At 44.8% G+C, this 21,324-nt stretch overlaps 1 long non-coding RNA gene across 17 annotated transcripts in view; it reads left to right on the top strand.

The window, feature by feature from the left end:
- The window catches only part of LOC311512636, an 87,896-nt gene that overhangs the window by 9,661 nt on the left and 56,911 nt on the right, over positions 1–21,324 (top strand). Inside the window, exons 1-3 of one of the 17 annotated variants that reach the window (XR_014709493.1) lie at positions 13,727–13,741; positions 14,030–14,222; positions 20,578–20,604. This is a non-coding gene — a long non-coding RNA (uncharacterized lncRNA). Of the gene's footprint in view, positions 1–13,726; positions 13,803–13,991; positions 14,223–14,756; positions 14,847–16,757; positions 16,890–20,577; positions 20,605–21,324 lie in introns of those variants that run through there. The other 16 variants (XR_014709494.1, XR_014709492.1, XR_014709495.1 and 13 more) reach the window with 16 other exon arrangements.

Below are 21,324 nucleotides of genomic sequence, written 5' to 3'. Positions count from 1 at the left end.
CCTAAACTCCTCTGAGGTTATTGTGCTAGGGGAACCTCCTACAAAACCGTGGCTTTCTATTTCACTCCTGCTGCGACTAACCCTGGAGGGAGAAAAACAAACTTTGCTGGTCCCTGGACATAAAGGTTATTCGCTAGAATGGAGAAGGGTTTTATGGGAGGCTGGGTAAGTTTAGAGACCAATCCTCCCCTAAGGTTAGGACACAAGAGGAGGTTGTGTCCTGGGCAGACCTTTGAGTGTATTGTCCTTCATCTATATAAGATTTCCCCTTTCAGAAGATTGATACGGTCCCTTCGTGCCCCTGTGACTAAAGGCTTGTCCTCTGTCCTCATCAAAAACTGCCTTATTTACGATGGGTTTCTTATCTCTGTGTTTGGGGGTGGGGGAGAAGTAGATTCCTTTACAGCAGAGTCTGATCCAAAGCTCGTTGGAGCCTATCTAGGAATTGCTGCTTTTGAAATATCTTGGAGTCCAGTGGCACCTTGATGCCTCATTGTTCTTGTGGATACAGACTAACACGGCTACCGCCTGATACTTGAAATATCTTAACTTAGTGAGCCAGATCCTTGGCGAGTGTGAACTACTGTCACGATACTGAAGTCAACGCAGGATCTGCCCCGTTGTTGTGAATAACTGCAAGCATTCTGTGGTAGGGACTGTGTCCCATTGTGTGCGTAGGCAGTACCTACCACAATGAAGTTCCTGTATCAGGGGACTGGAGGACATAAATAATGGACATAAATAACAATGATCATGTGAGGTCAAGAGGCTTGGAAAATAAGTGTGTTCTTCTTAGCGGGGAGTGATAATAACAACTTAGCTCTTATGTAGGGTGGTTCATCAATAGACCTCAAAGTGCTTTACAAAGGAGGTCTGCCTTACTATTGCTATTTTACAGATGGGGAAACTGAGGCATTGGGCATGGTAGTGACTTGCCCAGTGGTCTATGATGATGCTAATAGCTTGTGCCGCTATGCAGCCTTCCGTGAGGGGATATTAAAGCACTTAGCAAATATAAATGAATTCACCTTTCCCCTGTGACCTATGTTTGGATCATTTCCATTTTACAAATGGAGACTCTCTCTCTATTATGTAGTTATACGCCCCCTGGCACTGAGCACCTCACAGTCTTTAAAGGACTGACTCTCATAACACCACGGTGAGGCAGGGCAGAGCTATTATCCCCATTGTACAGATGGGGAAACTGAGGCACTGAGCCTCACCGGCTTGTCTAAAGTCACACAGGAAGCCTGTAGCACACTAAGGGCCTGAATGTGGGTTTCCCAAGTCCTAGGCTACCGCCTGAACCCTGAGATCTTCCTTCTCCTCAGACAGAGAGAGAGAGACTGAAACTTGCTCAAGGTAACACAACAAATCTGTGGCAGAATCCAGAAACAACTCCTCCAACCCCCTCTCGCAGTTCTGTGCAGGTGTGATTAAATAAGCCTTGGGCTGTGGTCGTTGCATGCAATTGGAAGTATGTCTGTGTCTCCTTTATTGTACACATTTTATGCATTCTAAGATTCAATTTTACCCGGGAAGTGGAATAAGCAATGTTTTTTTTAAGGCGTCCTCATCATCTACCAAATTTGGGGGGTAATGAAGGGATAATGCCTTTGTTGCTTTGGAAAGGTTCCTTGCAGGCTACAGACGAAAACCAGGGAGGTTATAGTCTCAGACAAAGAGAGTTTCAAATAGACTACCAATAATAACACGCATATACTGCTAGTATTAGTTATGATAGCATCTGGAGGCCCAGTCTGATACCAGGCTTCTATTGTTATATATATATAGACCACCTCTGCCCTTAATTACCTCAGGGAAAGCTTGCATCCAAGTTTTAGCCCGTCTATAGTCCGCTAAATTCACCCCACTAAGGCTCAGTATCCTTCAGTTCTTGCAGGTCGATATCCAGGTCGACATATACTGTGCCTAAACGTGTGTGAATAAAGGACCCATTGAAAGCAAAGGCTGCTGCTATTGAAGTTGGTGGGAGATTAAAAGGAACTAGAGAGAACTAAATGGTCACAATTGTCCCTACCTCCTATAGCTCAAAGAGGAGAATATTTGAAAATGCAGGTTATCCCGTAAACACACAGATATGGATTTTTTTTTTAACCAGCGTATTAATATCAGGCCATGTGCATGCAGGCCCCTTTTGATAACACAGGCCGTTCTCCAGCTGAGCAGTTAACTTCTGACCAAAGCCCGTTGGACTCCATGGCACTTTCCATTGACTTCGGGGGGCCTTGGGATCATGTCCTTAGCTTCTGAGTCCAGTTTGGGGCACTAGGGGAAAGCACCTGAGTGACTTTCAGTGGGATTTCGCCTGGTGTAAGGCCCAGATCCTCTGATGTATTTAGGTGCCTGGCTGAATGGGAATTAAGTGTCTAAACTTCTGATGATTGGAGCCTAAATCACGTTTGGAAACAGGATCTAGACGCCCAAGTCACTTTGGTGCATTTGGACCTTTTGCCCCTTAGGGCCGTTGGTGGGTGGGATGAGCCCCGTCATGGTTACAAACTGGTATGAAATCGAGAAGTTGGGGAAGAATATGAAGCCACATTTGATCTTAACCCATTTCATATAACCCAGTAAACCCCTCCTTGGTTCCTAAGCAATTCTGTCTACATAGAACCAAGGGCAGCAGCTCATGGCCCCAACTTAGCGAGGTACTTGAATATGTGTCTAGCTTTAAGCACACCTGCACTCCCATGGGATTACTTTCATGCTCCAAGTTAAGCGTGTGCATAAGGCCCTTACTGAATTAGGGTTTATGTTGTTAAGGGCTGGCCTGTAACATTTCAGTTAACAACATTCATCGATCCAGCTTAAGCTCTCACATGAATTCTCTGGGTGTGGGGTTTTCCTTGCTGCCATCATATAAAGTGATAGTTTAGTTTCAGAGAAACAAATAAAATCTTGCTTCTTGACTGTAAGACTAGTTTTTAACACCTAAAATGCCCAGATAGAAAACAGTAAGATTAAGAGGAACTCTACATCTTAATTAAATTCAGAGAGCTGCACTGATTTCTTATTTAATTATTATTATTTCTGTTTCACATTCTACAGTGAACTGTATTGCATAATATAGGGAGTAGATTTCATATAGCTAAATTTATTTTAAATTCACTTTGGGCCCAATCTTGGAAAGTCCATTGTCTTCAATGTGACCAGTAATGCATTTAGAGTTGATCACATGCACAAATCTTTACAATTTTGGGGCCACAGAAATTTGTCATAAGGGTGTTATAAGTAAGACATGTATGAATATCCTACACAGTAGCATTACATATGGTAAGCATATAATATAAAGTAATATGTGTATATAAAATGTACACATATTCATATCTAGAATGCATGTGTTTATATCATTTACACACACACACAGATGAATTTGTGGGTAGGTAGCTTATATGTGTAAATGATATAAACACATGTTCATGTATAAAATCTTCCTGCTAATACACTTGTTAAAAGAGTCTATGACCCTGATCTTGCAGATATCTACCTGTGTGTAATTAAATATGTATGTGGGCTTGTGTATAGTGTATATTTGTGTGTGTGTGTGTATTCATACACACACATACATACTCAGACATCTGATGCTCAATCAGACATATGTGTGTCTTGCTTATAATATACTTGCTAAAAATTCCCATATGTGTAGAAACTGACATAGGTACTCTATGTAAAATGTCTGCATATATTTCTTGTTTACTCTTTTCTCATTTTTTTATTATTAATACATAATAAATGGGCTCGATCCTGTAGTTATTAGATCAATCTCCCAGGAACTGCCTTGACATAGTGCCTTTAAGTAGATGTCAGCATTTCCCTTTAAACAATTAATATTTGTGACTTTAAAAAGTCCAATTTCTTGCAAAGGATGTTTCTGAAAAGATCATTATGGAACTGACCCTGAAGGGGGTGGGGGATGAGCAAGCAGGTTTACAACAATCCTCCTTGAGTTGGAACAGAACAGTTCTGAGTATAAAATGAGTAGCTCTTTCGGAAAAGCGACAACTTGTGTTGTGAACACGGTTTTCTCCCTTAGCCTGGCCGGCACCGAAGCTGAGAGATGGTTCCTAGAACCGGTGGAAAGTTCTCAGGAGAACTGATCAAATAAGCCCTAAGGAATCTATGTTGAGATCAACTTTAAACAAATATTTTCTTTTTTTTTTCTCCTAGTGGTTCTAAAAATCCCATCTCAGGTGAAAGGTTTCGACTTTCAGCGGAGTGTAGCCTTTTGAAAAGCAGGGTGTGTGTTTGTTTGTTTTTAAAGGAAGAAATAAAGGATTTGCAAGAGCATGAACTGGCCGGCAGAAGTGTCGATTCCACTGTGCGACTTTCAGTTCTTGAACCAAGCTGGGGGCTGGCAACAGCCGCTCGTTTGCCTTGCTTCTTACCACCCCCCAGCGTCCTGAGTCTAACCCTGCCTGGAGATTCAGACGGGACGAATAGTTAGAGCAACACATCAGACCCAGAGCCCTGCAGATCTTTGCACCAGAGCTGCAGTGTCACGGTAGCTCTTATTCCAGTTTAAAATCCCTGTGGGGGGAGTTAGTCTACATCGCTCAGACCCCGTCTAGATGAATCTAGCCAGGACGGTCTCCCTTCTTTAAGGCTTCCCTGTGTTTGATGTCAAAAGAATTTGTTTCCAGCCTTTCTGAATGTTGCCTCTGGGTAGCTCGAAGCTTGTCTCTCTCACCTCTCCCACCTCGTCTCTCTCCAAACTTCGGGGTTACACATAACCCCACGCACAGGGATATAGTTAGCAAACTCCTTCCACTGCCGTTGTACAAGAGACTCGATGCTTTTGTCGAGTGCCGGGCTAAGGTATAAACTGGAGGGTGGGAGGGGTTAGAAGGGACATTGCACTGAAGTGACTTTCTGCATTTGTGAGCTTCCTTTTAACGGTGGTTTCCGAGGGGCAGCCCCGTCAGTCTGTATCGGCAAAAAGAACAGGGGGACACCTTAGCGCCTAACCTATTTATTTGAGCATAAGCTTTCGTGAGCTACAGTTAGCATGCGTCGGATGAAGTGAGCGGTAGCTCCCGAAAGCTTATGCTGGAAGAAGTGGGCTAATCTCTAAGGTGCCACCAGTCCTCCTGTTCTTTTAAAGAATCTCGCTTGTTGCAAGCGAAGGGGTGTATTTTCTTCGGGGCGCCGCAGCCAGCCTCGGTTTTCTTTTGGGGGAGCTGGCTCGTCTTTCTATAGCATCTTCCTTTTTCTCACCACCGGTTAAAACGTTGACTCTATTTTCTGATGCGCCTGGAAGACAGACCGAAGAGCTCTTCCCGGCAGAGAGTGATTTCGGTTGGCCGACAACAGGCTGGCTTTAAAATCAAAATAATTGCAAGGCACGGACTGCGTTTTGAATAAAAACCTCATTTCCAGGTGCCACTCTGAGAGGGGGGTTGGTTGGTTGTTTTTAGTCCACAGTATCTTAGTTCCACCATTTTTAAAAAACGAAACGTGTGTGTGACTGTAACGTGCATGGCTGCATCAAAATCCACTCAATCTGGAAAAAATCCTGCAAATATCAGAACAACTTTATTTTTAAAAAACCCCAACACCTTCTCTGAAAGTACTTCTTCCCCAGCCAGGTAAAAGAATGAACACAGCAGGTGCAGTATTGGAAAACAGAAGAGTGGAACGGCTGGCGACAGCGGTAAGAAATCCTAGTGCAGAAATTATAGCTGGGTGTATGAAACACATAGACCTGGACCCTGGACCCATGATCAGACGATAGAAGCAGATCATTCATCTGTGCTAGACACTGTGTTATGCAATATGTAATGTGCTATTCCATATACTTAACATGCATAAATATTAGATGCTGTTTCGTGTAATAGATACAGAATGATGTCTATTGACTATATATTTGGCGTATCTCTAATGGTGTATTGAATACTAGGCACAATATTCCATATTATAATGCACAATATCAAATAACACGAAGAAGCTAATATTCTATAATAAATTGCTTGTGTATTTCATAGATACATAGTGCTCATAGAATATGTGTCTATAACAGGCATCTAATTTCGATGTATAATATTTAAAAGCTTTTGAAGCTCTTTAGAATATTAAATAGCTAAAAACTATTATGCATAATATATAAATATGCTCTTTGCATTCAGTTACCAAAGGAGAAATTGCTTTTTTTCCCCCTATAAACTTAAACTATTGAGGAAGATTTTTTTTTTAAAAAAAAAATCTCAGCAGCGATTTTACATCTTCACCTTCGTTTCTGCCTTAAAAACCAAGAACAACTTTCTCTCCTTCCCTGGGAGTTTTGGCTGTAGGGCCCGATCCCTGTAGAATGCAGGATCGGGCCCCAAGAGGAACCATCCTGTTCCCCAGAAGGTGACACACGTCGATTGTGTGGGCGCCCCCGGTGCAGGAGTGAAGGCGGTAAAGAAATCCAGTGTAAACTCGAGGTAAAGAAACCCGAGCAAACCCCACCCGCTCCCATTCCCTTCCAGAGCAGGTTCGCTTGGCCAAATTGTTGCCCCTTTCGAAGCAGGCGAAAAGAGGCCAGGAGGGTGTGTGTGTGGACTTTATGAAGCGGGGGGCTTCATTCTGGTTCCCCTGTGCCAACCGCTAACCCTGTACCATCACCCCGTAGCCTGTTGCATCTCACTGCGGAGATGTCCCCCGAAGTGACCTTTTGCAACCTCGCTGAGGAAATCCCATCAATTGTGTGTGTGCGCGCGCAAATGTTTGTTTTTGCTTTGCCACGGTTGTTGGCCGGCTGCATAACCCCAGCGCTGGGTTGATTCGGATTCTCACACTCACACACACCAAAGCACTTTTCAGCCACGTGCAAGTCCTAAGATGCAGAGGAGCGACTTTCTCCCCGTGGTGTGGGAATAGGACGGGCGATCTGATGCATATTTCAGTGTAACCCCTGGTCTCTGCTCGGGCATTCTCCCCTCTCCTCCGTTTTGGGTCTCTGACGCTATCTGACCGGTCCGCCCAAGTGTCTCCAGGTGACTGGCTCTGTGCAAATGGGAGCTGAGTTAAAATGTCCCACAGCTCCAGGGGGGAGGAGAAGCTATTTTGTGGGCTCCTAATGCCACGCCAAGGTCGGAGATGGAGCCAGATCATTCCATAGCAAGAGAAGTGCTCCCCCCCCCCAAAAAAAAGAAACCCTAAAGAAGTCTGTCTTCAGATGGAGCAGTTTCCTTGTGCTAAATTCCTGCCCGCACCCCATTTGCAGCAAGTCAAGTGATGCTCAACTTTTGCATCCTACAGCCAAAAGGGATTCCCGTCTGTTGCCTCCAGACCTTGGGGCGGAATTCTGGCTAATCAACGTGCGCCGCTGAAATTTAGATTAGGGTTTTTCTCCCCCCCCCGCTCAGGGTAGGAAAAAGATTCTTAGCATACCACGAGGTGGTTAAAGTCCTTCGATTTCGTTTCTTTTTTTTAAAGAGCATTTTTCCCTCTGCAAGAAAGAAAGAGACTAAAGTTTAGGGAACCAATTCCGAAAAAAAATCCAGAATGGCTGCATTGTTTCAAAGAAACCATTCATTTGACAAAGTACAGTATCTCTTTGAGGTACCTGCACTATCTGACCGGTTTATAAAGAGCCGCGTTTCTCCTGATCTGTGGGTTTTGTTTAAATCCCCACCCCCCACGCACACACTGTGATGATTAACAAGAAAAGAATTGCACCTTTAAGCAGAACAAGGTGCTGTGCCGGGCGATTTTAGTGCTCGCCAGACCCGAGGGAACTGGTCAGCTGGGTCTGCTGGAGTGTGGCTGTAGGAATCGGGACCAAGCAAAGAAAGAAACTGACGGCACCGCGCACTGAATTGAAACGAGGAGAACAAATCATTAAAAGAAGCAGAGGATTTAAAAAAAAAACCATTTTTCCTTTCAGTAAAACTAAGTAAAAAAAATGATTGAAGATGCAAAAGCTGATGCATCTCTCTCACACACAAACACACACACAGACTTCATGTGAAGTGTGTGTTTATCCATATGTGAGCAATATATACTCTGTGTGTGTGTGTGTGTGTGTGTGTACAATATGTCTGTGTTTATCTCCTTTGCGGGGTATGTGCAAACATAACTATCTGTACCGAGGTATATACATGGGAAAATATATCCATCTCCTGTGAGTGTAGACGTGTGTCTGTGTATACCCCTAGAGCGAGAGACGTGTGTCTGGATATGCTTCTCTGGCTTAATAAGATGCGATCTCTTAATACTAAAAAATAAACGTCTTTTTGACCCCATCAGATAGGACAGGCATATTTATGTCCTGTGTATGTGTGTTTATTACATGCAATGTGCACCTCTGGGCACTTACAGCGTATTACATATTTTACATTATCACATGCCTATAGCTAATTGCATATGTAATAACAGAATATAAGCAGGTTCTGTATCTTAAAGAATTGCACGCAGCCAATCCTGCCCAAGATGAGCTGATTATGTTAGGAAGTAGTTGAAAAAGCGAGAACGGGATGGTCCTAAGTGGCATATTTGAATTTTAACTTCACTAAAGGAAGGAAAGCTGAATCAAGAGGAAGGGGGAGATATCAATTCTTCAGCGTTTTTGGCTTTCTGCTTGTGTCGTTTTTTTTTTTTTCTCTCTTTAAAAGAGGGATAGAAAATAGATTTCAGCCTCAAGGCAAGGATGCAAAATGGATGTTGCCAAAGCAGGACCGCTATCAGGAGAAATAACACGTCCAAGCAGAACAGCCGTCCGTGTTGTCTAGTCCTGATATTGTACCCACAGTCACAGATACAAATGTCCCACCGCTGCCTTCGCGCTTGCAAAGTTCAATCAGGGGGAAAGAAAAATACAGTGGCTCAATCCAGCAAGGTCATATTGGTTATTGGAGAGCACCATGCAGTCTGGCCATCTTTTGTGTTGCCTACCAAAACAATCCCAAGTTTGAACCCCCCATTGTCTCCCCCCCCCCAGCTCAGGGTGCAGGAGAAGCGAACCAAACTCCTCGCGGCGCAGCTGGGTCCCTTCGAATCCACGCTGAGCAGCCAGAGGCAACGGGGGGGGGGGGGTAGGGTTAAAACCGGCTCTAAGCAAGTGTCTCTTTAAAGAGGTCTAAAGCCACCTTACCAAAGTGAAGGACGGGGGAGAGCAGAGACGCCAGGGCGGGGTTTCAGCAGGGCTTAGCTCCGAAATGCAAGGGGCTGGTTTCAGCACCCAAGGGAGCAAGCAGAAGGGGAGTAGGTAGGTGCTCAGCCCTTTCAAGCCGCTTCATTTAGGCGCCTAAACAGAAGCTAAGCCCTTTTGACTGGGTCATCCAGTCTGCTAAAGGGACCCCCCACCCTGCCCCCAAAGACCCTAGGTTCCATAAGGGACTTCATGAGTAACTTTCTCATGCGGAAGCATTCCCAGGCCAAATTAGGGCCACATTTCCCCCAACACTGAGAGATTGTTCTAACCTTTACCAGCCCTCTTTTTCTAACGCTTTCCACCCCCCACCCCACGCCCCGCCTTGCAACTACTTTCAGCGCAATGGGTCTAGAAAGGATTTTCTCACCCTTCCCTGCTTGTCCTTGCTCATGGTGGGACAGTCCATCAGCAGGCCTGGGAATACGTGTTCCTGCAATAGGCTTCCAGTCGCTCCCTCATTTCAGAGGGCACACCTAAGACTGCAGTCGTGTTACTTGTGTGTGGTGTCTACCACGCTATAGGCGTGATGTCCGGCATGTGTCTTCTGCAGTTACGCCTCCATCCGAGCCCTGTGGAATCAGTGGAAATCAGAGGGCTGGAAGGGCGTGTATAATTCCTACATATGTGTGGACTTCTATACACACACATTACACATTTATACCTACTATCTATACATCTATGTGTGTTCCTAAATACACTACCTATATTCTGCCACATAGAAATGTGTGTGTACTTACACACACACACCCCAGAAAGTTAGTTATGCTTTTTATGTGCACAAAACATGCTGCCTACTATGTAGATACCTTCGCTACACAAAACACACACATTTACATACATAGAGGCTGTATTTTAGTGACGTGGGTGTATATAAGTGTGGGGGGCGGGGGCGGCGGGTGCAGCGGGTCGGTGTACACAAACACACATCCATCCCTCTAGAGCGATCTAAGCGTGTGTGTGTGTGTATTATATAAAAAGTGAGATAGAGATGCAAAATTTTATATATAACATCGGTGTCTACATCTATCTCTGTAGAGATACAGATGTGATTATCAAATTTGCATCTCTATTGAGGTTTTATAGATGGGTGTGTTTATATAAATATTATATGTTTAGATACAGATCATGGGACGGTGGCTCACTTTTTAAGGCCCCTTTTCGATGCTAAAAGGGGGTAAAGGATCTTTAGTGTAACCGAGAATAAGGCCCTACAGCTAGCTGTCTGTGTTTGTGCCTTTAGCTAGCGGTGTATTAACAGATCTGTTCAACGAGCAGTGGCATGTTACATTTTAATACAGTAGATTATAATTGGACCACACTAGAAGGGTAACAGTCTACGGAATAGACTCCGAATCAAGCCAAAGCGTCCATGCATTTAACACATGCAGTTATGTTAGTCATATTTTAATGACTATTTACCCTGCAGAGGCAGCCCGGTAAGGAGACTGCATTGTCCCCCAGTAAAATACGGGTCCCTTTTTGACGAGGGGAAAGTTACCAAGTTAAAGCTCTCACTGTCTAATCTGATACACAGCAATTGTTTTTAAGGGCAATCAGGACATGGACGTGAATTCTTTACCGTCAGCGATTCCCTGTCAATAAATAGAGGGCTGCCCAGCATTGGCCCTGCTGCGATTTTTCAGAGGATCTGGGGGCAGGGGAAACCCAGGCCTGGTTTCAGACGGGCACAGGCCTTCTCACGCTCCCCACCCCATATGCTTCAGCGTGGTGGGGATGGAACTTCTGGTTTGGGATAGTCAGATTATCTATCTATCTATCTATCTATCTATCTATCTATCTATCTATCTATCTATCTATCTATCTATCCCCATACACCCCCATCTATCTAATGTGGTGTGATATGTGTACATACCACAGAGTTATATATTTGTAACCAATATAAGCTATAGGAGTCTAATGATAAACCACAAAGCAATATTACATATTACTGTAGGAGAACACCTCTATAGAAGTCCATATGTTACGTTAGCTACAGATTTATAATCTTGTATGAACACCTTCCTGTACCTAGCTTTAGCTATTGTGCTGGAATATAGTTTATAAACCACTCCGGTTTTTGTATGCTCTGGGATAATAACTATTGCTGATTAATGTGTCTGTGTATCCATTCATTTATAACAACTATATAGTTTCTAAAAAGTGAAAATGTCTATTTTCCTTTGCTGCTCTGTCGTTTAAATGACTAAACCTTTGGTTTGGTTTGTTTTAAAGATATAATATCAGGTGAGCATAAAACTCCCCAAATATTTCCAAAGGTAAAATAAAGAAACAAAACAAATCTAGATTTACAAATGAAGCTGAAATCTCCAAAGTCTGACGGTTTTCTTTGCAGGAATTGTCTTTATAAACAAACAAAACCAGCCCCGTAGAATAAAGCAAAGACAAGAAACTGGCTGTGCCGGGTTGCAGATCAATCCCCACCCCGGGAGAGCGGTGCCAACATATGATCGTCGTGTAAAGGCAGAAGTCATCACTAATTTTAATTGCTACTTGGGAGTATGGAAGAAATTAAAATCCATTTATTTAGCATAATCTGGTCAAAGAAGCAACCTCCCTCCCTAAAATTCAATCAAATGGCACAGTGGCCTAACAAAGCTGGATTGCTTTGTGCAGGAAAGTAAGTGTGTGTGTGTGTGTGATACGTTGTTGAGAATTTGCCAGAAAAAAACGATCGTTGCATATTGCCAAACTCGGTTGCACATGGGCTTTGCAAAAACAAATGGACAAACCCCCAGATCAAAATATGAAATATGTTTCCCTTATAAAAAAGGAAGTGAAATTTCCAGTTTGGAAAAGAATCCCAGAATCGATCTCCTTTAAGGGGATGTCCCATTTCTGTCCATTCACTCTAAGTTAAAAAAACAACAACACACAAACAAACAAGAATGTAGCTCAAGAAGCAATTGGGAAAAGACATAATCTGTTCCATCTGTCTGATGGAATATCGAGAGAGAACATATTACCCTGAGACCTGTTTTCATAGACCTGTTCTGTGGGGACTTTACCTTGCACCTCTGAGCTTTTTAAAGACCTGCCGTTATATTTGTCAACTGTAAACCAGTGGCATCCACAGTTCTCTGAAATTTACGTTGATCTGGGAGGGTGAGATATGCAAGTGGGTAAGGGACTCCAAATAAGGGAAGTCAAATATATTATTCACGTCCTAGCATTGTTGCACGACATGTCATCCCTTATGTGGAGTTAACCTGATGTTCGATGAGGGCTTTTGAGGTGACTGTACCACGTTAGATTCCCTGGTTGCTTCTCCCCTCCCCCGGCAAAATATGAAATTATTTATTGGTAGGAATCGATTCCTGTTTTCCGTTGATTTTCAGAATTTACAGTTCTCCTCCAAAAACATTAACCCAGGTGGGGAAGAACATTTTATTAGGAGTTAGCCATTGCTGTTCTTTAAATGAGATGTGATTTGGGGTTTGTGTGTGTGTGGGGGGGATCCAAATTCAGATTTAATCCATGGACGGGGGGAGGAAGCCAACATACAGTGGATTGTACTTGAATACATTGACACAGCAGTAATAGAAATCTGGGCTAGGCTACCAATCTTTTCCTCCCCATTACACTCTTATGCTGCAAATATATCTACTCACCTTCGACCCCTGTCCAGCCAGTGCCACTGGGACTTGCTGCTAATCTACCCTTATTAAGCAACAAAATCCTGATCCTTTAATAAGCAATCAAATGACCCCTGCTGATAAGATTGCAGGTAACTCTTCGGGGCAATGGCATGCCCAGGAAAGCACACTGAGGGAAGGTGTCTGTACACCCGGAAGGTAAAGGCGTAGTGGTTTGGATTTGTCAAAGAAGCTTGCAGTTGCCTCGAGTCTAATGAAATGGGGGTAAACACTGTCCATGAAGCAGGGTCATCGCATGAACATTCCCTGCCAAGTCTCCCGGGGAGCTAGCCAGGAGGAGACACTGCAGGCTGAGTTTTGTTTATTTCAGACCCTCTCGGAGCTGGGCACTTGCGATTTTATTTAAGGAGGATTTTTTGTTTTTTAATTTTATTTTGCAGTGTCCCAAACTGCGGATTGGGGTTGCCTGCCGGGTCGGTGCGTCTGTCTGGGGCTGCAGCAAATCGATGCAACATCACGACGTGGTTATCCCCTGCTTCTTTGCTGCTCTGTCTATTTCACATGGATACCAAACCTCCCCCCCCCCACCCCCCGGGACCTAGGACAGGCAGCGTGGCACCGTTAACTTCTGCCTAATTAGGGGACTACTCAAATAACTCCGTTTAGTGACCCAAAGGATAGCTCCCCCTGCCCTCCCGGACAACGCTCCCGATTTTCCAGCAAGCCCCACTTTGGGCAGTTAAAACCCCGCTGGCTTGTTAAACCGGAGAGCAATCCGCTCCGAATTTAACTGCTTCCTGTTAAAACCAGCAAAAAGCCCTCCAATGCGTTTCTCTCTCCCCTTTCCCTCCCCCCACGTTTCAACTCAGCAGCCGTGCTGTCGTTTTGTGGCATTGCTAAGAAACGCAGCTCGAATTCATCCTGCTCGCCTCCACGGCTGCGGAGCTTGGGTGCCATATTTGCATATATGGTAATGAGCTTCTAATTGCCAGGCTGATGGGCTTTGCTGATCGATTGCTATAAATACACAGGTTAAGAAAGCTTTGCAATATTGCTCCCCTTTTCCCCCCCTTCAAAATATCCTTGCAATGTACTAGTTTGAGCTCTCAACATTTGCATATCATCTTTTTTAAATATAATACGTATACTTTACGTATAGGCTACGTGGAAGTCTCCTTTTGCGGCTCCTATATATCCTTACGCCTCGCATTTCTTCCCCCCCCCCACTTTTTTCCCCCCTTGTCAATTCCATCTTCAGGTTCCCTCCTTGAAGACTTTTTTCCCCCCTCCTCCAAGGATTAAAGGAAGAGGAGAGAGAGCAAGGACAGCGAAGCAGAAAAGATGCAGAAACCAATTTCTTGTCTAGCTCTATCCAAACAAGAAGATTGAGGCGAAGATTCCTTCCCCATCTGTGCAGCAAAAAGCGAGGGGCTTGGAGGCAGACCCATGAGGTAAGCATCAAAACGAGGACCTGGAATTTTTTTTGTTTTGTTTTGTTTTAAAAGATTCCAATGCTTACGTTCCCCCTTCTTCATCAGAGCCACAGAGGTGGGGGGAAGGGGAACAGGGAGGAAGAAGTTAGATGTCTTTTTTTCTCCCCTGCTTTGGGGGCTGGATCCAGTAGGTATCACCCCTGGCACAGGGGTGGTGCTGGTGTCGTTTTAAAAATCAAATTAAAAATATCTGGCCAGATCTATCCGCGTGCTTAGCCCAGAAATTGAGATGGGAAGCTTCCCCATTCATGGGGATCAAAGAACACCCCTCAATTCCTTGAACCCCATTTGCATCGCAAGGGAGAATTTGTCTGTGTGTGTGTGTATGAAAAGCGAGCAATCAGGAGGTGTCTCTTTTTAATTATAATTACCCCCCCTCTTCGCTTCCTTTCTGCTAATGAGCAATTTTTTTGAGGGGGGGAAAGGGGGGGAAGCCAGACTCACGTGATGTTGGGGGGAAGGCGGGTTTAAATCAAGTCCCATAGAGTGAAAACAATATGAGATTTGCCAGAACAAAAGGCTTGCAGGCTTTGGTTGCTGAACACGTCGGAGGCCAGACAAGCCGCTCAATTATTGGAGTTGGTGAGAAAATAATAATAATTAATAATAATTAATAATAGAGGTAAAAGAAGAAGCAGGGGGTGGGGAGGAGGTTAGAGCATTTCTCTCTCTCAGAGCCTCTTCAGTGGAGGCAGTGAAGCAGAGGTCACCAAGGCGAAGTGCAAAGCGTGTTGTGGGGATGCAGATTTTGCAGGACAGGCAGCTTGCTTTGCAAACACAATGCGGTGTGATGGGGCCGGCTGGAAGATGGACTGAGGCGCAAATCGTATCATACTTTGTGTTTAAATCCAGCGATCGGTGTTTTAAGTGTGTGAGAGAGACATATATACGCCCCCCATGGGAAAATAGGAGTCACCCCCAAGAGAGGAAGGCGGGGGAAAAAATCCAGCTCTTCCAAATCATGTTGCAAGAGGCAGGAAGGTGGCATCTTTACCTCTCACTGTGGGGGAATAAGAGAAGGAAAGTGAAATGAACACAGCATCATCCCAGAGGGGCCAGGGCAGCGTGCTTAATGCGGATATTTATTTTAAAAGCATCAGGAAACAAAGCCAAAAACTTTGAGGGTGTGTGCGGGGGGGGGGGGGCATTATAAGCAGCCTGAAGGCATGCCTGGTGATTGAACGGCTGCTGCTGGGAGAGGGGTGAAGTGGAATTATGCCTGTCTTCAGAGTTGTCGTTTAAATACATTTGTTTTAGCAGTCTCCCAAGGGAGGGTGTGTTCTAGCTGTGGGACAAAAGTTAGGCTTGGGAGGGGGGGCAGGGCTGGGTTGTCTGCGAGGGCTCTGTGACAATGAACTTGAGACAGGGCTCATCAGCATGCAAGAGGGTCTCTCTCAAGTTCAGGGCGCCCTGAGTTCCCAGGCATGCTCGGATAAAAAGTGAATTCATTATGCATTTTCTACGGGCCGTTAGATCCTGCTGCCTTCCAGCGGGAGCCGGGGAGTCTGCCCTGGAAACCAGACATGATATAAAACAACAACAAAAAACCAGAACAAACAAAAACAAATCAGGACCTTCGCCAGCCGGTCATTTATGGACACTGGGCAAAAGCCTCCTCTTCCCATCAGAGGGAAAATCAAACCTCTGATTCCTCCCTACAGTTTGAGAGTGTAGCTTTACACACACACACACACCCCTAGATTCAAAGTTTTGCAAAACCAGGGGGTACGTACCCTTCCCCCTCCCCATCCCAGTCTAGACTTTCATTCTAGTGTTTCCTTTTCCTTTATTCAAAGCAACTTGTTCGAGATGTGATTATTATGGTAATTTCGACTCTCTCCCCCCCCCCCCACTCCTTCCCCCACTTCTTTTAAAGACCTCCAGTCTGGAAAGCTCAACTTGGGGGCTTGACAACCGACTATTTCATTTCCACGGTCTTGAGGCTGACCCAGACGAATTCCTAGACTTGAAGAGGCTTGGGGGTGAGGGACAGGGGCGGGGGCGGGGGCTTTAAGGTTATTGGACACGCTGAAAGAGGCATCACCCCCACTTCAAGGTCCCCCCCACCCTTTTTTTTTAAAAAAAAGCCCTGCCACCAGAATGTTTGCCATTCATGTGGATCTCTTCATATTCTCTTGAGCCTAGTGGGGCAGAAAGAGGGGAGAATGGGAATGGCTGGATCATTCTGGGGTGTCTGGGAAGATTTCCCCTTTGTCTTTAGATCAAAAGATAGGCATGGAATAGCCTGGATCCTGCAACAGCGCTAGCTCCCTGTACTTGAAATAAACCCCAGCGGCATGATTGATCTGTTTCTCCCCATTCATTTTTGATCAGGATATTTTTTTTTGTTAAGGTTGGGGTGGATTTTTTTTTTTTGCGGGGGAGGGGAGCTGGCTCTTTGCAAGATTTGTTACCTGGGTAAAGCCCCGCGTTCTTTTCCAGGAAGAGGGTGGGAGGAGGGGGGAGAGGCAGGAAAAAAAATCCTGAATGGGTAGACCGCAGCTACGTCATCCCGAGCTCCAACCAGCCATCCACAAGTGGGTAGGATGCAGGAGGGACAGGCTCATTCTAGGTACATCTGGTGGGCTGCAGACTTTGGCACGGAACCTCCTTGGCAAGCTAAGGGTAAGTGCTAATTATTATTTGCAATCAAAAGGGGAAGGGGGGGGGGGACTGGCTAGGGCGCCGCGTTGCAACGGAGCCTGGCGTGTTTTAAAGGCTCTGATTCAGGGCTTTCCTGCTTTGCAACTGCAGATGGAGTCGGCTGCGCAGGGAAAGGCTGGCTAATTTCTTTTACGGCGATTGCTTGCTGTGGTCCTCAAACCTCCCCCCCCCCTTCACCCCTTTACCAGGGTCTTCTCCCCTGCACCCCCCCCCTCCACGCCTCAAAGATCTAAAAGGCACATTGAGGGTGGGAGCAGGGGACCTGGCCTGATTTAAAGCACCCATTTTAAAATAACCACCCGCTGGGATGGAGCTTGGCAATAGAGTCTAGACATCATCACAAACAAAAACTTCCCTGCCCCTCTTCCCCCGCTCAGTTCGCAGCTGCCTCCAGCAGATTAAGAGGAGCCGATAAGTTTGCAACGAGGGAGAAAGGCGAGGGGTTACGCCTGCTCCTGTCCTATTAAAATCCGCTTGGCCTCTCAATTTCGCCAGGAAGAGGGGAATGAAATCGCTTCAGAGTGTGGAGGGCCAATTGGGTCCCTTTATCCTTAAAACACCGGGGGGGGGGGGACCCTCCAGCGACTGTAGATTCTTTTTTATTTCCCTCCTTTCACCTTTTCTCACCTTCTACATCCACTGCCCTTCAAGGGAGGTGCAGGATAAGGGACAGCTTTAATTTTCAAAGAACAATCGTGTCGGCTCAAGTACCGCTCTGGGGAGGGTGGTTTAGGTTGACCATCAACTGGCAGATTCAAATGAGCTGTGTTCGTGTGGGTTTCATGTCAGGCTGGTGCTTTCTATGTCTGCTGAATACCGGTTCCACCCTCAGGAAACCTCCCGGTAGAAATGTAAGCTCGCTTTTGCGCGGAAATACAAGATGTGACAGGGTCAATTTATTGCCTTCTGCTTTTAAAAGGGTTTTGGGGTTTATAAGACCTAAGCGTGCATGGTGAGGGAGCAAAAATGAATGAATATTTTAAAAAAATGCACTCCTCCTAATTATCCCAAGGGGTGGGGGGCGACATAGCACAGGTGTTCTGGAAGGCCTAGGGTTGGATTTAAACTGGAATCAGTTCATATGTCTAGGAGAAATGAGGGATACAATGAAAAAGAAGAAGAAGAAAGAATGTAAACACCTCACAGACCTTTAGACAATATAACTAATTCCTAGATGGGGGGAAGGGGTTGCAGACACACACATAGATATGTCTTTTTGCAAGCACACTCAGATCTCTGTGTGTTAATTGTGTGTATATATGTACACACACACACAAACATATAGTTCCCCCTTATATAACACATACATACCAGCCACTGATCCAGGATCCCTCCCCTCCTCCCCTAAACACATGGCTGAAATTCTATGGAAAAATATATGGATATTTTCTTTAACTGTGTGTATCTCTCTCTCACTTGCTCCAAACTGTGTACACATATATATCACAACGTTTCTGCACACACATACACACACACACACCTATTCTAACTCTCTTTGATAACTATGTATTTTTAATCTCTCTCTTTTAGCATGACAGTGATTTGAAACCCTCCTGCTTGACTAGTTAACGACTGACATTTTTAATAGGAAAGATTATTAGTGTATTCGAAACCAGAACTCCGAAATAACATGATCTGTAGCTCATGATCAAATAAGCAGATCTGCCCTGATGGGTTTATGTGTATAAAAGAAACTTAAATCTGAGTTACAATAGATTTAAGTGCTGGGCATTAGCTCTGGAATTTCAATCCCAATGCCAATTCCAGCTTGCAGTGGTTATATATCCCTTCTGGTAAACCGGAGCAAGTTTGAAAAGTACAAAGGGTATTACACAGAGCCTGCTTTCACCTTTTCTGGAGAAACAGACAGGGAAAGGGAAAGATTTGTTCCTCAGTAAACTTCTTATTCTATTGGCTCTCTCTCTGTGTGTGTAATGTGTGTGTGTGTGTATTGATAAAAAGAACAGGAGGACTTGTGGCCCCTTAGAGACGAACCCATTTATTTGAGCATAAGCTTTCGCGAGCTACCGCTCACTTCATCTCACGAAAGCTTACGCTCAAATAAATGGGTTGGTCTCTAAGGGGCCACAAGTCCTCCTGTTCTTTTGGCGGATACAGACTAACACGGCTGCTCCTCTGAAACCTGTGTCTTGACAGATGGCAAAATCATTTCTCAAAGCCCTTATTTTGCTGTTCAGTTCAATGCTGGGTTTAAAAGAAACCCACTCCCATCTAGCAATACGGGTCTGCAGCCGACCGTGGGCCAACCTTATTGCGCTTGGTGGGTGACTCGTCTCTTTTAAAGCACCCTAGAATTTAAAAGCTGCCTTAGAAAACTGTGTAGCAAGCAGCTCTCCCTCAGAGGTGATACACGTAGCAAAGCAGCCGGAAGTGCATTTGTCCGTTACCACCACACAGGAGGAATATGGCTTCCTGACTATAAATAGAAGGAGCTAAACCTTGTAATGCAGCGTGCAGAGAGGAGGGTTTAAGGTGAAATGCCAGGCTCTAAGAATTCTCCACTTCTCCTGTCTGGATTTCCTTCCAGTGGCTTGCAGAGCTGTGGTCAGGCGGCTCCTCTCACCTTGTGTTATGACACACACCTCGGTGTGTTATGTTCAGGCATTCCGGTTCGCATGCCCTGGGAGGAATATATAGTTGTGGTACAGTCTTTTGTGTCTCGAGAAAAATCGGCAGCATTTTCCGGAGCTCCAATCCGCCGGCTGCCCAGTGATCGCCCGTGGAGACGTACACTTTTGAGTAGGCCAGGTGCTATGAGATTTTAATGCCTAAAAAGATGGAATTTTTATTTTTCTGAAGAATAGGATTGAAGCATAGGAACGCACGGCTCTCTCTAATCACCTTTGGGCCAACAATGCAAAAAAATTCATCCTAAGAGACGCTTAGGAATCTTCAAGCCTGCAGCTCAGAATGCAATCTTGATTCTGCAATCGGTCCTTTGATGTGCCTGCCTTCAGTAGCCCCACGTAACTTTATATAAAAATATCTACAGCATGGTTTCATCTTAATGCCTCACTTGTTCATGAAAAGGTGCATCTCTCTCTCTCTCTCTCTCTCTCTCTCTCACACACACACACCTCTGCAAATTATTCTCAGCCTCCCATAAGTCTTCTAGATCGGTACGTGTAAAATGCTTTGTTAGTAAAAAAGTACACTGTCATCAGGGTTATCCCATGATATTTGGAGTGCATATGCTGACTACATGTCTTCCTAGTGTATGTATCCCGAGCTAAACAGCCAAGTCCATTGGGTCTCTTCTTTTGGCAGGTAAAAAACGAACAATAAACAAAAGCATCAACCTTTGGATTCCACCGCCCCCCTCCCCACCACCCCCAAGGAGCTTGTAGTATTGATGTGGATTTTAAAAAGAGAGAGAAAATACAGATAGGTCAGAAAGGAAAGCGGTTGTTTTTTAAAGATTCTGCCTTAATAAGGACTGGGAAATATTTAAACTTAAATAGATTTCAGGGTAATGTCATTTCCCCTGAATCCCCAAAATCCTAAAGGGCCCCGTGTAGCCATTTGACTGCATTAAGCAACAGAGCTATCGACCTGCTCCCAAGCTGGGCTGAAATTGACCAGGAGTGCAGCATTCTTAACTCTTCCCTTTTAATCTCTTCTCTTGCAGAACAGATCCTGCTGTCAAAGGTAACAGGTATAGTCCTTGCTTTGCTTTAGATCTCTTTCTGCCTCAGTTGAATGCAAGAACGGGAAATGCATTTACTCTCGCTTTGCAAAACTTTCTCCTTTCCCTCCTCTACGTCTTGCATGGATTTTCCCTACTCCATTCCAGATCTGTTTATTGCTTCGCTTGCATAAGTCTTTGCATGCTTCCTTTATGTATTTTACTACAGTGTGATATAGTCCCATGATGCTACTAAGATAAAAATGGGTGGGACAGCTTCATACACTGTACATTATTTCATACTTCAGTGAAGTCACTCCTGATTTACATCAATATAAGAGAGAGCAGGATGGAGCCCTGTAAGCAGATGAATATCACTTTAACTCTTGCTGTGTCATACAATCCGCCCAGTAATGTCGTTTCTTCACACTCGGGCACACAGCGTTTTCCCTTCCCTCCCTCTCTCTTAAGGCAAGTACTTGCTGGTAGCTCTTTGAGCAAAGACACGCAGGCAACACACACAGGTGAGCAAGAATAAAACCCCCAGCGTGCCTTTTCGGGTTCAGCCCTGCAGGCATGCATAGACGCTGCAACATGTGCAAGATCCCTTAAAAAGGGATGCAGGCTCTTTCTATTCAGACACAGTTAGTCATTGTTTTTCTGTAGACACTATCTTCCAAAGGCAGACCGATAGTTTTAAGCAATTGCTTTGATAAACTCATCTACACACAAATTACAAATTCCTATCTA

Source organism: Lepidochelys olivacea (genome assembly GCF_965140295.1).
Source record: "Lepidochelys olivacea isolate rLepOli2 genome assembly, chromosome: 24".
Classification (NCBI taxonomy): domain Eukaryota; kingdom Metazoa; phylum Chordata; order Testudines; family Cheloniidae; genus Lepidochelys; species Lepidochelys olivacea.
This window is presented reverse-complemented; position numbering and strand designations above follow the sequence as displayed.